The sequence below is a fragment of the Chlorocebus sabaeus genome, chromosome X, assembly GCF_047675955.1.
Source record: "Chlorocebus sabaeus isolate Y175 chromosome X, mChlSab1.0.hap1, whole genome shotgun sequence".
In the NCBI taxonomy this organism is placed as follows: domain Eukaryota; kingdom Metazoa; phylum Chordata; class Mammalia; order Primates; family Cercopithecidae; genus Chlorocebus; species Chlorocebus sabaeus.
The window spans coordinates 112,294,398-112,311,582 of NC_132933.1; the positions used below are offsets into that span (position 1 = coordinate 112,294,398).

Sequence of the window (17,185 nt, forward strand, 5' to 3'; positions counted from 1 at the left end):
GTCCTGACCTCAGGTGATCTGCCTCCCTCTGCCTCCCAAAGTGCTGGGATTACAGGCATGAGTCACCGTGCCCAGCCCTTCCTCCCCTTTTATTTACTCTAACGCTGGCATCTCAGGCACACAGCAGAAGGAGTGCCCAACCAAGGCTGTGATTTGCACATTGCTAGGTGCTGCTGGGCAGCCTCGCTAGCCAAAGCTAAACCTGCACGAAGCTGGGTTGCAGGCAGAGATCAGCCGGCCCAGGCACCGGGGGAGGTGCCCTGCTCTCCCCGGGCCAGGTCACCAGAGCTACTTGTCTCTTCCCAAGCTGCAACCTCAGGGTGGCCGTGCTGTTTTGCCTTTGGAACATCTGTAACATCTGAAGGCATGTAACATCATGCCTTTTCTTTTTCTTTTTCTCTTTTTGAGACAGTTTCACTCTTGTTGCCCAGGCTGGAGTGCAATGGCGCAATCTCGGCTCACCGAAACCTCCGCCTCCTGGGTTCAAGCGATTCTCCTGTCTCAGCCTCCCGAGTAGCTGGTATTACAGGCTCGTGCCACCACGCCTGGCTATTTTTTTGTATTTTTAGTAGAGACGGGGTTTCTCCATGTTGGTGGGGCTGGTCTTGAACACTTGACCTCAGGTGATCCTCCCACCTTAGCCTCCCAAAGTGCTGGGATTACAGGCATGAGCCACCGCTCCCGGTCCCATGCCTTTTCTATAAAAACAAAACTTTTCAATCCATATTGATCTCTGGGCCACTGCAAAGGAAAGGATAGGCCTTCCTATTTCTCTCTCACCCTGAAAGGTTTTGTTAGGCCGAGCCTCCTGCCTCCAGGGAGGTGAAGGTCGGTTTGGTCTAGGGATGTGAGGTGAGCTGTATGTCACGACCCATGAAATGGAAAAACAAATGATTTTTTCATAATTGTCTTTGCTTTGCTGTGAGGTTACATTTTGTCCTCGAAAATACAAGCTGTTGATTTTTCCCTCTGTATATACAAATCCATTTATAATCCTACTATTGCAGAAAAGTAAAAACTTTAGAAAAAAAGAAGAAAGAAAAACAATTTGGCTACAATTGTTTTGTAAACATACAGGAAAACATACAGGAAACTAGAACATGTGAGGATTCCATTAAGTTCCAGGATTAAGCTGGGCTGGTTTGGAGTGTTAATGCAGAAAAGACTAGCAAGGAAAGATCAATGGAAGCCATCTGCTTCTGCGAGAGGGCCAGGTGCCACCCTGACAGACGGGCCTGAGTGCGGGCCTGTTGCGGGGCCCGCTGATGCGCGGCCGAATGACAGAGAGCAGAATCTCTCCCCAGCATGCGTGGCAGCCGCCCAAACACAGCCAAGGTGTGGCTACTGAGGCCTGCAACTCCTGACCTCCTGCTTTCTGAGGCTGAATTCTGCAGGGTGCTTAGGGCGTTAAGTGGAGGCCACTCCAAGGAGGCAGGCAGGAGGTGGCTGTGGGCTAGTGTTGTTTAGGAAGGGGCTCACTTGAAAAGCATTCTTGGTTAGTCATGGTGGCTCACACCTATAATCCTAGCACTTTGGGAGGCTGAGGCAAGTGGATGGTTTGAGGCCAGGAGTTTGAGACCAGCCTGGGCAACACAGTGAGACCCCTGTCTACAATTTGTTTTGTTTTGTTTTGTTTTTTGAGATGGAGTCTTGCTCTGTTGCTCAGGCTGAGTGCAGTGGTGTGATCTTGGCTCACTGCTACCTCCACCTCCCAGGTTCAAGCGATTCTCCTGCCTCAGCCTCCTGAGTAGCTTGGATTACAGGCACGTGCCACCACGCCCGGCTAATTTTTTGTATTTTTAGTAGAGACAGGGTTTCACCATGTTAGCCAGAATGGTCTTGAACTTCTGACCTCAGGAGATCTGCCCGCCTCAGCCTCCCAAAGTGCTGGGATTACAAGTATGAGCCACTGTGCTCGGCCACTAATAGAGATCTTTTAAGTGTTTTCACAAAAAAGGATAAATATGTGAGGTAATGAATAGAGCTTGATTAGGGAGATCATTTCACAATGTATACTTACATCAAAACATCATGTTGGCCTGGTGCGGTGGCTCAAGCCTGTAATCCCAGCACTTTGGGAGGCCGAGATGGGTGGATCACAAGGTCAGGAGATCGAGACCATCCTGGCTGATATGGTGAAGCCCCATCTCTACTAAAAATACAAAAAATTAGCTGGGCATGGTGGCGGGCGCCTGTAGTCCCAGCTACTCGGGAGACTGAGGCTGAGGCAGGAGAATGGTGTGCTCCTGGGAGGTGAAGCTTACAACAGTGAGCCGAGATCGTGCTACTGCACTGCAGCCTGGGCGACATAGCGAGACTCCGTCTCAAAAAAAAATAAACAACAACAACAACAACAACAAAAACATGTTGTACATCTTAAATAAATACAAGGTTTATTTGTCAATCATACTTTGATAAAGCTGGGGAAAAATTTCCCTTGATCTTTGGCCTATTAACTGTTTTGAGAGGTGAGGGCAGAGAGTAGTGGCTTGGCATTAGCTTGGTGTTACCAGTGAACCTTTTCTGTCAGTCAAAATGGATGCACATGTCGATAATGCATCTTTCCTTTTCAAGAAAAGGATTCTTTTTATTTTTGGAGACGGGGTCTCACTCTGTCACCCTAAAGTGCAGTCGCACAATCATGGCTCACTACACCCTTGACATCCTGAGAGCAGTGATCCTCCTGCTTCAGCCTCCCCAGCAGCTGGGACTACAGGTACGCAACACCATAACTGGCTAGTTTTTGTAATTCTTTTAGAGACGGGGGTTTTGCTGTGTTGCCCAGGCTGATCTTGAACTCCTGGACTCAAACAATCTACCCACTCTCTTCTTCCAAAATGCTGGGATTACAGGCGTGAGCCACTGTGCCTGGTGAAAATGATTCTAATTTATCCCGACCCATGGCAGTATGTGTGGATGACCATGAGTCTCACCCCTCCTTTCATCTGTGCCCTTTGTCATGTGACTCTGCAGTGCCTTCCCACAGCAGATGCGTTGATCTAACCCAGCTTTGGACATTGTCTCAGGCACGTGTTTTGCTTTGGCCAATGGGCTATCAGCAGGCATGACCCAGAGGCTCAAAGTGGCTCATACATTGGAGCTTGCTTTCTCTTAGGCCTCTGCCATCTCCACGATATTTTTAAATTTTTTATCTATTGATTTAAAGAGACAGGATCTTGCTCTGTCTTCCAGGGCTGGAGTGCAGTGGCACAATCACAGCTCACTGCAGCCTCAACATCCTGGCCTCAAGGATCCTCCTGCCTCAGCCTCTGGAGTAGGTGGGACTACAGGCGTGCGCCACCATACCCGGCTCCATCTCCATGAGAGTATATCCTGGCTAGCCTGCTGGATGATGAGAAACATTTAGGGCAAAGCTGAGTTGAAGCTTGATTAGCCATCAACCAGCTGCCGCCCAAACATGTGAGCAAGTTCAGCCGAGATCAGGAGAGCCACCTAACCAACCATCCAGGTCCACCAACACTCACTGTTGTATACTCTGAACTGAGTCATAGCAGAAGCTAATTGATACATCCAACAGGCTAGAGGCCCTGAATTCGCCTTGGGTATGCAGGGGAAGGAGAAATTGGCTTTTCACATGCTTTCCAGCCAACGCTGCCCCACTGATAATATGTAAAGAGGAACTGGTACAAATTTGTCTTCCATTGCAGAAGGCCCAACAGCAGAATCCTGGGAGATTTCAGTGACCCAGAGCCACAAATTATGCCATTTTGGAACTATGTATGACTTTTTAATATGATCACCTATAAAACCTTAAGGGCCCCTTTAGAAAAATGTTCAAAAATCACATGTGGGCAAAAAGCTCTGTATATGTAACTAGAGCCAGCTAATGTTTGTTTTAGAAACTTTCCTATTTCCTGACTTGCAAAAGTTCGCCCTTGCAGACTCAGCAGGGTAATAACACTGGTATCTGCATTAATGTCCTATGTCTATAACTAGAATCTCTTGTATCCATGTAGAAGTAATTTTAGTTGTTCTCACAGCAGGGTCGTAATTCTTAAATACTTAAAATATTATGTATGTTGTCTCTCCTGATGAATGGAACATTTTTTCATCTCGCTGTTAACAAACTTAGATTCTCTCAAGTGATTGAAAAGCACTTTGCAAGCCTAAAGTTCTATAAAAACTCTAAGTAATAGCAACAATAAAACCTTATTAGCCATTTCGGGCTCTGAATCAAGATTTTCAATTCTTGGCATCTAATTAAATGTTTTACATTCTAAAAGAACACGTAGCATTATACCTCGCTCCAAACGCTTCCTTTCCTGGTCGGGATTAGAAAATTGGTCACGACTTTGCAAGAGGCACACAAATACAACTCTAAATAAACGTGTCTTTGGTATTGCTTTCAAACATTACAAGCCTCAGTGCTGGCTAATGTTGCTAGCTGCTGGTAGGCCTTGGGGTTGCGGGAAGTCAGTATGAAAGCCATTGTTTTTGGAAAACCTATGATGTCATTGTTGCTTTAGGGGCATTATCTTCTTAGGTATATCTTCACACCTATATTATGAGGCAGGTAGAATATTATCCTTATACTATCCTTTTTTTTTTTTTTTTTTGAAATAGGGTCTTGCTCTGTTGCCCAGGCTGGAGTGCAGTAGCACAATCGCAACTCTGCAGCCTTAACCTCTTGGGCTCAAAGCGATCCTCCCACCTCAGCCTTCCTAGCAGCTGGGACTATAGGCATGCACCACCACACTTGGCTAATATTTGAATTTTTTGTAGAGACGGAGTTTTGCCAGGTTGCCCAGGTTGGTCTCGAACTCCTGGGCTCAAGTGACCTGCCTGCCTTGGCCTCCCAAAGGGCTGGGATTACAGGGTTGAGTCACTGCACCTGGCCCATCCTTAATTTATGGAAAAATGAGATACAAGGGTCAGCAAAAACGTATGAGTTGAGGCTTCAAACTCATCAGCCTTAGAAACCAAAGCACTCTGCTACAAAATCCTAGATTCTCATGTGCCCGGTTCTGCAGCTCTCTTGATGTATAATCTATGCCAGCTCTGTCCAATACCGTCACCTAAACTGTATTGTGATTAGTCCAATAGAATGTGCAATGTGACTAGTTCAATCTGAGATGTACTATGTCAGACACACCAGATGTTAAAGACAGTATGAACAAAAAGAATTAAAAATACTTTATTTTCATGCTGATCACATATTGAAATGATCCTATTTTGGACACATTGGGTTAAGTAAAGTATATTGTTTTGGTCAATTTCACCTGTTTCTTTTTATTTTTGCGTATATGGCTATTAGTATTGGAGATTACATATGTGGCTTGAATTCTATGTCTATTGGGCAGCGCTGCTCTATAGGAAGAGAGGTAGAAAAGGTCAATGTTGGGATAAAGCAGGCCAGTGGGCAACCTCCCAGGCCTGTCTCCAGGTTGAAGGAACTGAGTGAGGAAATTATTCCTTAGAATTAAGCAGCAAATGGGCTTGAAAACCAAATACAGCCATGCTCTTTGGATTGCAGTCGAGAGCTACAGACCGTGTCCCAGCACCACCTGCTAGCCTGCCATGGTGAGCAGCCACTTCCGGCATGCATACATCTTTGTGACTGGGTTCCCGGGTCTTTTTGGGTTCCTTTGTGGGTCTGGTTGCCAAGAGCTGGTGGAATCTATAGTGAGCAGCTGAGAGAAAATGACCACAAAGAGGGGTAGCACAAAACACAGCTCTGTGGCTCTTGGACAACCTCCTGACAGTTCAGAAAAGGTACTGAACTTTCTCAGGGTCCCTGTTGCACACTGGGCTTTCCAGGAAGCAGGACTCTGAGGTGGACTTTAGTGTGTGGGAGGTTTATTAGGGAGCGCCTGTGGGATCCATGACTGAGGAAGGGAAGAGAAGAAAGCAAGAGTGGGCAGAAGGAGAACTTGAGCTATGATGCAGTCTTTAGGGAAGTCTTAGCTCGCTCCATCAGGAGGTTGAAAGATTGAATGACCCTTGGAGCCATCCCAAGATGGGATAAGAGGGCTGAGCCTTAATTCCCCCTTGTCAATCAGTCATCAGACATGGGCTATCCTGGGAAAAGATGTGGCCATGGCCATAGCTAAGGGCCTGATGGGGATGGGGGAAGGGTGTCTTCTGGTGGCATTCTTTGAAGCTAAGGGAAGAAGTCCTTCATTCCAAAAGAAGGGACACAGCTAGCATCTGAATCTGGGTCCCCTAACTCCTTGTCCAGCACTGATTCTCCCATTCTGCCCAACCAGAGGATCCAAGCTGTTGTTCAGAGCAGGACATTTATACAAAGACAAACCAGAATAATCAGGATCTGGAACCAGGAAGGCACTTTGCAAAGGAAACAGACTGTGAGCTTTCTAATTCTGCTCCTCTTTGCAAAAGTGCCCATTGTCTCACTGGATGTGTCAATCCTGGAGCAGTCAAGGATCATGGGAGGCTTACTAAGGATGCAGCCAAGATCTGCTGTGAGTGTGGGCCAGTGAGCTTTGCTATGTCCTCTTATGCAGATGGCTCTCTAACCTCAGCCAGCAGTGTCATCAATCCAAGATGGCAAACACGACTCATCAAAACAAACATGGTCGTCTCAGCTGCTGGAGAGGCAGGAGCTCCTGTGCTTGTACACTCAGCAAAGCAGCATGGTTGCTCTTGTGTCCTTTGCCTCTCATTTTTGGCATGATTTCCCAGCAAGAGGCCCTGCTCATATGCCAAGTACATGTTCAGGTCAAGGGCCCTCAGTGACGGCAACACTCTCAAAAGAGGTTAGGAAGGTGATCAGTTGTGGTGGCTGCCCCATGCTTTCTGGGAGATGTGTTCTGAGTGAATAATGTTGGACTACAGGGCCGTCAAAATCTTCGGGGGCGGGTGGGAGAGAAGGGGACAATAGTGTCCAAAACCAGCTTGGAAAATGAAGGATGGGATCCAGCAAGGCTGACTCTTCTATTTCTGTCATTGTTTTTCTTAGGCAAGTTGCCCTTTTTTGTTATGGTTAACATAGGAGTAATTCAGCCTTCGCAGGGCCCCAGCAAAACCAGATGGAACCATATCTCTCCCGGACAGATAGGGTGGAGGCTGGTTTTTCAGATAAAGCTGTGTACAGAGCTCTGAGGGAGGGGGTATGGAGAAACACACGCGAAATAGAAGCCGGGTAATGAAAGCTCCAAGCAGAGCAGCACATAATCAGGCAATTATTGAACTAAGACTATAGCTTTAAGTCCTGAAACTTCTGAGTCAGAAAATTCTTCTAATAATAGTTAATAAGAACATAATCCTTAACTGTAAGAAGCAAGGAAAGTTGTCTAGAAGACGAACTGCAGGCTACAGCTGAGTTAACAAACAAAAACGCAGATTTGTGATGACTTTAACCAAAAAGAATGGAACAATAGTAAATGCACTGAGGCTTGGAAAAGGGGAGAAGGCACCGGCAGGAAACAGGAAAAACCCGCTTTGCTTTGATTAGCTGTTAATGAGTTTTTGACTGAAAGTAGAGCACACTCTTTTACTGCCATCTTGTGGCCCAATACAGAACTGCAACCTACTTAGAAGGGTCTTTTTCTCCCCTTCCTCTTTTTCTTTTCTTTTCTTTTTTTTTTTTTTAAAGAGTCTATGGATGCTGCTAACCCCCCTCCTCTTTTTCTATTTGCCATTCTTGTGCCTCAGTCCCCAAAGTGGAAGCCAAGTGATTGGATTTGCCCCACCGTTTCACCTCTGTGGATTCCAAGTCCCAGCTCTATTACATGATAGAACCATAGCCTTTTTTACCTCCATCAAGGCCCTTGGCCCTTTCTTCCCTCCATCAAGAGATACACCTTCCAGCGTGAACCCCTGTTGGAAATGTGTGTGCTGTGTGGTGTGTACCACACATGTCGGGGTGACACTTGACAAGGACCCAGGTAAAGTGGGGCCAGAAACTTATACAATTTTGGGGTTCCACTTTAAGTAACAGTATATAGGATTCCAGGTATACACTTTAGTATGAAAAGAAATCACAAGAAATTCTGAATTTTGAAGAGTTGACAAGTACCCTAAACCTCACAGAATTCAGACAATGTAACAGAATGTTTTTATTAATTAACTGCCTAACACACCTCTATAGTAGTTTTTAATCTTGCCATTTTCAGCTGCATACTGGTTGATCGATTTTCGGTGGGATCAATGATTCTAAAAATGTGTGTGTGTGTGTGTGTATGTATATATGTACACACACATTTAATACATTTTATATATATATTATATAGTTAATCTGAAATTCGGGCATATAAGGGCAATTCAAATGCCTTCTTAAATTTCCTCTACATTGTGCAGGGCTACGTAATTATGTAATCGAATTACTCTTATGGGATAAAAATTGACTCGTTGATAAATATGTTTTTTTAGGGCATTTTGCTGTGTCAGTGGCAATTTGGCCTGCCGTTTCATCTGGAACTGCCAGACTTCATCAGGACAAGGGACATCAGGTACTCCAAGATGCAGTCCAATTCACTGGGCTGGATAAAACATGGGACTTCACACACAGACCTGCTTTCTGTTTTTTATACTGATGTAGGTTTGTGCCCTATAAACCAGGAATTCTGATCCATTCTATTTCACATACATTCCATCAGAAAAGAAAAATGTATGGTACGTTCATAATTGTGTACATTGCATCACCGAATATATTCCAGACGGGGAGAATTTCCGTTTTGTCTAGGCTTGGATGGCAACTGAATCCTCTGCTTACAAATTTTCATGTCTGAATTTTCCACAGAGTAGTTTCTGACTCCATGCTTTTCAAACCTTGTTTCTCTTCCACTGTACTTCTGGTTCTGGACACCACAAGATGGATTTACACTGAGATCTAACCTCTGGGCCTGAACCAACTGGAGAGTCAATCCAGTGGGTGGTGAGAGTTTCCTAGAAGCCATTCTGACACTGGGATGGCTAGTAATGTCTTAAAAGTACACACAAAATCCCAGGCACGGTAGCTCACACTTGTAATCCCAGCACTTTGGGAGTCTGAGACAGGCAGATCACCTGAGGTGGGGAGTTCGACACCAGCCTGGCCAACATGTTGGAACCCTGTCTCTACTAACAATATAAAAATTAGCCGGGCGTGGTGGCACAAGCCTGTAATCCCAGCTACTAGGGAGGCTGAGGCAGGAGAATTGCTTGAACATAGGAGTCGGAGGTTGCAGTGAGCCCAGATGGCGCCATTGCACTCTACTCTGGGTGCCAGAGCTAGACTCTACCTCAAAACAACAACAACAACAACGACAACAACAAAACAGCACACACAAAATATTCCACTAAACACGACTTAAATATATCCTCAACTGAACTTCCCCTTAGCTGGATAAATATATAATATATATAAATCCCCCAGTTACTCCAATGCAACCTGATCTAAGGGTGAGTATGGCCACCAGGAAGTAGGAGTCAAAGGCAACAGTGGCCTTAGATAGATAGACATCTAGATAGATAGATAGATGATAGATGAATGGGTAGATAAATAGATAGGTAGATAGATAGATAAGGTACCTTCTTCCTTCAAGAATCTTGCAGACATGGCTGGGCATGGTGGCTTGCACCTGTAATCTCGGCACTTTGGGAAGCTGAGGGAGGACGATCAATTGAGCTCAGGAGTTCAAGACCAGCCTGGGCAACACAAGGAGACCCTGTCTCTATTACAAAATTAAAAAAAAAAAAAATAGCCAGATGCGGCAGTGTGTTTTTGTGGTTCCATCTACTCAGGAGGCTGAGTCAGGAGGATTGCTTGAACCTGGGAGGTCGAGGCTACAGTGAACCGTGATCACACCATTGCACTCCGACCTGAACAGCAGAGCAAGACCCTGTCTCAAACTAAAAAAAAAAAAAAAAAGAAAGAAAAGAAAAGAAAGAAGAGAAAAAGAAAGAAGTTTGCAGACCAATTGAGCATTTAAAGATGGCATGTAAGTACCTATGGTACAAGACAGAAAGTGAGAAGAGCCTTAGAAAGGATAAAGATAAACAAAAGCAGAAACAATAATGAAAAACTACCAATCATTGAATGCTTACTGTTGTGGTCTGAATGTGTCCCCCAAAATTCACGTGTTAGAAATTTAATCCCTATGCAACAGTGTTGGGAGGTGGGGCCTTTGGGGAAATATTTAGGTCATGAGGGTTCTGCCCTCGTGAATGAATTAATGCCACTATAAAAAGGGTTAGTGGGAGTGGGTTCACTCTCTTCTGCTCTTCTGCCACGTGAGGACACAGAGTTCCACAGAGTTCATTCTTTTTTGTCTTTCCATTTTCTGCCATGTGAAGACACAGTATTCCTCCTCTCTGGAAGACACAGCAACGTGGCACCATCTTGGACCAGAGACTGAACCTGCCAGCACCTTGATCTCAGATGTCCCAGCCTCCAGAACTGCAATAAATCAATGTCTGTTCCTTATAAATTACCCAGTCTGTGACAATCTTTTATAGCAGCACAAAAGGGACTAAGACACTGTGTGCCATATCATTTTCTTAGAATTTTATGCCTTTAGTATCTTTTAAACCTCACAGCAACTCTACCGAGTATGTACTATTATTTTTTATGTTTTCGAGAAGGAGTCTTGCTCTGTTGCCCAAGCTAGAGTGCAGTGGCACAATCTTAGCTCACTGCAACCTCCACCTCTCAGGTTCAAATGATTCTCCTGCCTCAGCCTCCTGAGTAGCTGGGATTACAGGTGCTCGCCACTATGCCCAGCTAATTTTTGTATTTTAGTAGAGACAGGATTTCACCATGTCGGCCAGGCTGATATTGAACTCCTAACCTCAGGTGATCCACCCGCCTTGGCCTCTCAAAGTGCTGGAGTTACAGGCATGAGCCCCGCGCCCAGTCTTGTACTATTGTTAACAACCCATTTTTCAGATGCAGAAACTGAGGCTAAGAGAGGTTTCATGAGTTATTCAAGGTTTCGTGGCTAGTGGATGGCACATTCTGGGAGCAGGGAGACTTACTTGTAGGAGGCTGGGTGACTCCCAGAATAGCTGACTTTGGGGACAGTGATGCCATTTGCTGAGATGGGGAACGTAGGAGAAGAATACAGAAAGGAGTATAGCAGGAAAAGCGGCTTAGGAAAATGGTGAGGAGCTCAGTCCTGCCATGATGATTTGAAGTGTCTGTGGGACATCCACGTAGAGATGGTGGGAGACAGTTGGATATATGAGTCCAGAGTTCAGCACAGAGATAGAGAGAGAGATCTGGGTGGGAAATGGACAATGTGGGTCATTCCTGTGTAGTGGCAGTCAGCTCCAGAGGAGTGACTGAGGTCCTCTCAGCTGTGTTGGCTGCAAGAGAAAGCCAGGCTGTCAACTCTGGGAGTGGGCAGGGGAAGAAGGAATGGCCGGAGGGGAAGCAGAAAAGTGTCTCAGGGAGTTGCGGGAAGAAAGTGTTTCAAAAAACACAGTGGTACACAGTGTAGATGAAGTTTGGGTCATCTGGATTTAACAGCAAGAAAGTACTGGTGTCTCAGTCTGGGTTGTCCCAGAAGCAGATCTCAAGAGAAAGGCTTGAGAGCAAACAGATTTAGATTTTAGGAGATTCAGAGAATATGGGTTTGGGAATGGGGATGTGGGACAGGAGAGAGAAGCCAGCAATAAAGGGAGTGTCACCAAGTCAGTTCCCACTGCAGGCAACTGGCGCTCAGTCCCAAGGGGGACCTCTGAGAGACAGTGTGGAACACAGAGCTCAGTTCTGTCACAGGCTAGGTTCTCAACAGGCAGAAACTGAAATGGAGTTTGGCAGGCAAGATCGTCATTAGGAACGTCTGTGGAAGGAGGAGGAGGAAGTGGGGTTGGGCAGAGGGAAGGGTTGAATTGCAAAGCTGGCCTGATGAAGCCTGGAGCGATTGTGGGGATTGTGGGGAACGCTGAAGTACGTCTGGCCTGCCAGTGCTGTCTTGGAGTGGGATGAAATGACCAGTCATTGGCTGTGGGTTACCCCGGGGGGAGGAAGTGCCTCTGGGCGAGGTGCAAACTTCATCTGCACTTAGCAGCTGGATGGAGGCTGTCTGCTCTACTGGGGCAACGAAATCTCTCCTTGGAGGGGAACCTGGGGGGCTCATCTCTGTGCCCACCACATTAGCCCATCTTGGGGACTGAGGAAGCTGCGGTATTTATACACCTGAGAATCATCAGTTGAAGCTGGCCTTGCTGCTCTGTTGTACACACAAGCAGTAGCGCTCCACGGCTTCACGCAGATAGCAGCAATCGGAAGCCACAGGCGCACACGAAGAGGTCAGGCCTGAGCCGTGTGGGTGGGGTGCCCCCAAGATGAGAGTAGTTTCAGTGAAGCACTGCTGGTAGGGAGGAAGTCAGCTGTGGTTTTGCCTCAGCTGTGTGACTTTCACTCCTGTGGCCATGGCTGATTGATCCGTGAGAAGACACCTGACCCACACTGGGCCAATCAGAACCCTTCCCTGGGATTTTCAAACTGGGACTAATGAAGGCGAGCAAGTTGAACCTTCCCTAGGGGTGGGAGCCACAAGATAGACGCTCTGGAGAAGCTAGGAGTCACATGGAGGAAAGAATGCCATCACTCCAAACAGAGAAGCTCAGAGAAGAGAGAGTGTGGGGGCCACAAGAAAAAAGTCTCGGGGGATCCTGGTGGCCCAGCTGCATCTCTTCCTGTCTTCTCTTCCCACAGCCCTGAGAGATTCCCAGCATCCTGCCAATACAACCCCCCATTGTGCTAAGCAAAGCTGGGCTGAATCTCTGGCTTTTGGAGAGCCGAGTTGGCCAGCAGAGTTAAGGAATGAGTGGGATGGAAGAAAATATTGCGAGTTCAGATGACTTCTAAAGAACTGACAATGAAGAGGGCAGAGAGAGAGAGAGAGAGAGAGAGCAGGGGAGAGAGGGAGAGAATGCAGAAACTAGATGAGAACACAGGGTCAAGGAAGGGTTTTTTATTTTATTTTATTTTTTTTTTAAGATGTGGAAAACTTAAACATGTTTATGTGCTGAGGGTAAAGAGCCAGTAAAAGCAGCATAAATCATAACAACAGAATGCACTAAAATGAGGCCGACAGACAAAGCTATAAAAGCTTTAAAGATAAAGAAAATATGCCCTCAATAAAAATGAGGAGAAAAAGCAGAAGGGATATAACCCTGGCAGTGGAAGGCAGGCGTTGATTGTGGCCTGAGCACCCATAGTGAACACACATGGTCCCGGCAACCGCTTACTCTGGAGACAGAGGACAGTTCAAAGCCCTTAGCCTCTTGCTTCTTTCATCTCCTACAGGCTCATCCAGGGCACTCAAAAGGGGCCCTTTAGCAGCAGTTATCCGGTGATGAGGAGGTGACATGTTCATTCAATCCTGTACGCATAGTCTGGGGTGCTGACTCAAGACCACAGTTGAGAAAATGCTGCTGGAGAATCTGAGATGGAAGATGTGGGAGAGAAAGGATCTGACTGCTGGGCTGAGGTCCCTACATCACGGAGGAGGTGGTGTCCACAGCACAGGAGATTAACCGCAGATCAGAGGCTTGCGATGAGACAAGAGGGAAGGGAGAAAGCTTGTGTGTTGGTGGGGTGGAGGACAGGAAAGGGACTCCATTTGTAGAGTCAAAAGCAAGGGCATCTGGAGAGTTATCAGGAATGGGTTAGATGTATTATTTAGGAGGGATTTTGACTTCAGGTAACCAAACACCCAACTAACAGTGGCTTAAATCTCTACTGCTTAGTTAGCAAGAAGTCTGGAGGTAGACAGTTCCAGGGCTTGTCCACAGTTCATTGGTTGCACTGAGGCCTCAGCTCTGTCAGCCACTCTGCTGTGCCGTCCTTAGCTATTTCTCCCTACGCTTGTCACCTCGTGGTGTCAAGATGGCTGCTGCAGCTCCAGGCATCAAGTGCCTGTTTAGGATAGGAAGTCACGGACAGTCAGGTGGTGAGAAAACTTCTCCTCACTGCTTTTTATTTTTCCTTTTTATTATAAAGGAAGAAAAATTATCTTCAGGAGACTCCCAGGAGACTTCCCCTTATTAGCCAGAACTGGGTCACAATCCCATCACAGAGAGTATTACCTGAAGTTAAAAGATTTTTGCCTAATACCCAAACAAAATTGGGTTCTGTTAGCTGAAAAGAGGTGGAGGTATATCTTGAGCAGACAGCCCTAGGGTCTGCTGCAATGAGGTAGGGAGCTTGAGCAGAGGGAAATAGTTTTCAAATAGTCATGGAAGAGAAAGGAGGGAAAGAGATCATTGCCCAACGATGGTAAGGTCCAGCTCAGGGGTAGGGGGTGAAGATCCACTTAAGGGGGGCAGCACAGCCCTGGAAAAAGTCAGCAATGCCGATCTTTATCAGATGCCCCCCAAACCCTGCAATATTGAATGATCAAATTGCAAATAGAGTCTCATCATGTATGACCAACACTCAGGGTCCAGTTACAGGAAAAAGAAATCACTCCAGTTATTTTAAGCAGAAAGGGATTTAATTCTGGTGATCATGTTTTAGTCTGTTCAGGCTGCTATAACAAAGCACCATAAACAAGACACCTTATAAACAATGGAAATTGATTTCTCATACTTCCAGAGGCTGGGAAGTCCAAGATCAAGGCTCCAGCAGAATCAGTGTCTGGTGAGAGCCCACTTCCTGGTTCATAGATGGTGTCTTCTCACTTTGTCCTCACATGGCAGAAAGGGCAAAGTAGCCCTCTGGGGTCCCTTTTATAGGGGCACAAATCCCATTCATGAGGGTTTCACCCTCATGACCTAGTTACCTCTCAAAGGCCCTACCTCCTAATACAATCATCTTGGGGGCTAAGATTTCAACATCAGAATTTTGGGGGACAAAAACATTCAGTCTATTGCAACTAAGTATTTGCAAAATTGGTGTATAGAAGGGAAGATGAGGCTTTGAGCTGGCCCCCCAAGAATGACTATCAGAGTGACAGCACAGACTACTTGCCTGCTAGGGGAGCGACTCTACCTCTACCTCAATCAGGAAGGTGGGAATTAGAAGGCTCTATGGGGACTGGTGACTTCAAGAGCACTCTGCTTTAGCGGGGACCCAGGGATCAGGAAGACACTCATGCTGTTGCTGCAACTGCCAGTTGACCCTCATTAGGCTAGTGTTGGACACTGGAAGATTACTGCAGAAACTCACTGGCCCTACAATCATACTTGTCAATGGGACATGGCCTCCGCCTTGCCCCACCTTCCAAATCATCTGAAAGAGCATCTAGTTGGGTAGACTTGAATTCACAACCAGAACCCTAGCTCCAAGAGAGTCTTGGAGTAAGTGCAGATTTTAGCTCTCCAGGTTCTGCAGTAGAGGAAGGTGTAGAGAAAGATGGGTGGGGGATGGATGTCAAGAGAGCAAACCCACCACATCTGCTACAACTCTACTAACTTTTCCTGATCCTGAGGCTGCTCTGAAGAGCTCTTTCATACTTCACATCACATAAAGCTTTGATGAATGTTTCTTTTCCTTTTTTTTCCTCCCCCCTTCCCCACCTCCACCTTTTTTGAGACAGGGTCTTGCTCTGTCACCCTGGCGGGGGTGCAGTGGTTCGATCTCAGCTCACTGCAGCTTCTGCCTCCCAGGCTCAAGCAATCCTCCCACCTTAGCCTCCTGAGTAGTTGGGACCACAGGCGTGCACTGGCACACCTGGCTACTTTTTTTGTATTTTTAATAGAGACAGGGTTTCATCATGTTGCCCAGGCTGGTTTCAAATTCCTGGGCTCAAGCAATCCACCTGCTCAGCCTCCCAAAGTGTTGAGATTATAGGTGTGAGTCACCATGTCCAGCCCCTTTTTATTTTTAACTGTGCTGAAAAAAACCCACATAACATAGTATTTACTACCTGAACCATTGTTAAGTGTATAATTTAGTAGTGTTAAGTATATTTACATTGTCATGGAATGGGATCTCTTAAACTTTTTCATCTTGCAAATCTGAAACTCTGTATCCCTTAAACACCAACTCCCCACTCCTCCAACCAACTCCTGACAAACAACATTCTACATTTTGTTTCTATGAATTTGGCTACTCTACATATCTTATATAAGTGGAATCATACAGTGTTTGTTTTTTTGGTGACTATTTTCTCTTTGGTGAGTGATTCTTTAAAAAGAATCAGGCTAGTGTTACAGCTCTTTTAGGATTTGCCTAGCAGGTTTTTCGGTTTTTACTGGAAAGCCCCACCTCCCCACAAATCGGGCTATCAAAATTTGCAATAAACAGATAGGACCCAGCTTATATGACAAATCTTTGCTGTGATGAGCTGAAACAGGCATATTCTACAATGTCAGTAACATAGCTACAACGCAGCAGCCCAAAGGCACCCCTTTAAGCAGATTATATAATAATGTACATATTTTTCATAACCAAGAATGAGCATGAAGCTCTCAAAATGAGTGGTTCGGGAAGCCCTTGTATAGCTGGGAGAATGCTACAGTCTCAGTGAATAGCATTTCTAGCATGGGGTCAGCATACATTGTGTGGTAGGTGGAATTCTGAGATGGCCCCCAGATTCCCACCCCCAGAAGCACACGCTCTAGAGATTCCCCTCCGCTTGGGTATGGGTGGGACTCATGGCTATGATGGCACATCACTCCTGTGATTAGGTTATGCCCTAATACCAGGTTGACTTTTTTTTTTTTTTTTTTTTTTTTTGAGACAGAGTCTCTTTCTGTCACCCAGGCTGGAGTGCAGTGGTGCAATCTCGGGTCACTGCAATCCCCATTTCCTGGGTTCAAGATATTCTCCTGCCTCAGCCTCCTGAGTAGCTGGAATTACAGGCACAAGCCACCATAACCGGGTAATTTTTTACTAGTAGTAGAGATGGGGGTTTTACCATGTTGGCCACATTGGTCTCGAGCTCCTGACATCAGGTGATCCTCCCACCTCGGCCTCCCAAAGTGATTACAGGTGTCAGCCACCGCACCTGGACAAGTTGACTTTAAGAAAGGGAGATTATGGCCAGGCTCCATGGTGCACACCTGTACTCCCAGCACTTTAGGAATCTGAGGTGGGCAAATTGCTTGAGCCCAAGAGTTCCAGACCAGCCTGGGTAATGTGGCAAAAGCCTGTCTCTACAAAAAATACAAAAATTAGCTGGGCCTTTTGGTGCGCACCCGTAGTCCCAGCTACTTGGGGGGCTGAGGTGGGAGGATTGCTTGAGCCTGGGAGGCAGAGGCTGCAGTGAACTCTGATCATGCCACCGCCCTCCAGCCTGGGCAACAGTGAGACCCCATCAAGAAAAAG

The 17,185-nt window shown here is 46.2% G+C and overlaps 1 non-coding gene across 1 annotated transcript; it reads left to right on the top strand.

The window, feature by feature from the left end:
- Positions 1-16,060: 16,060 nt before the first annotated feature.
- Positions 16,061-16,122, top strand: LOC119622051 (U7 small nuclear RNA). The gene has a single exon (XR_005238646.1). It is a non-coding gene; the product is annotated as a U7 small nuclear RNA (small nuclear RNA).
- The last annotated feature ends 1,063 nt before the right edge of the window (positions 16,123-17,185 follow it).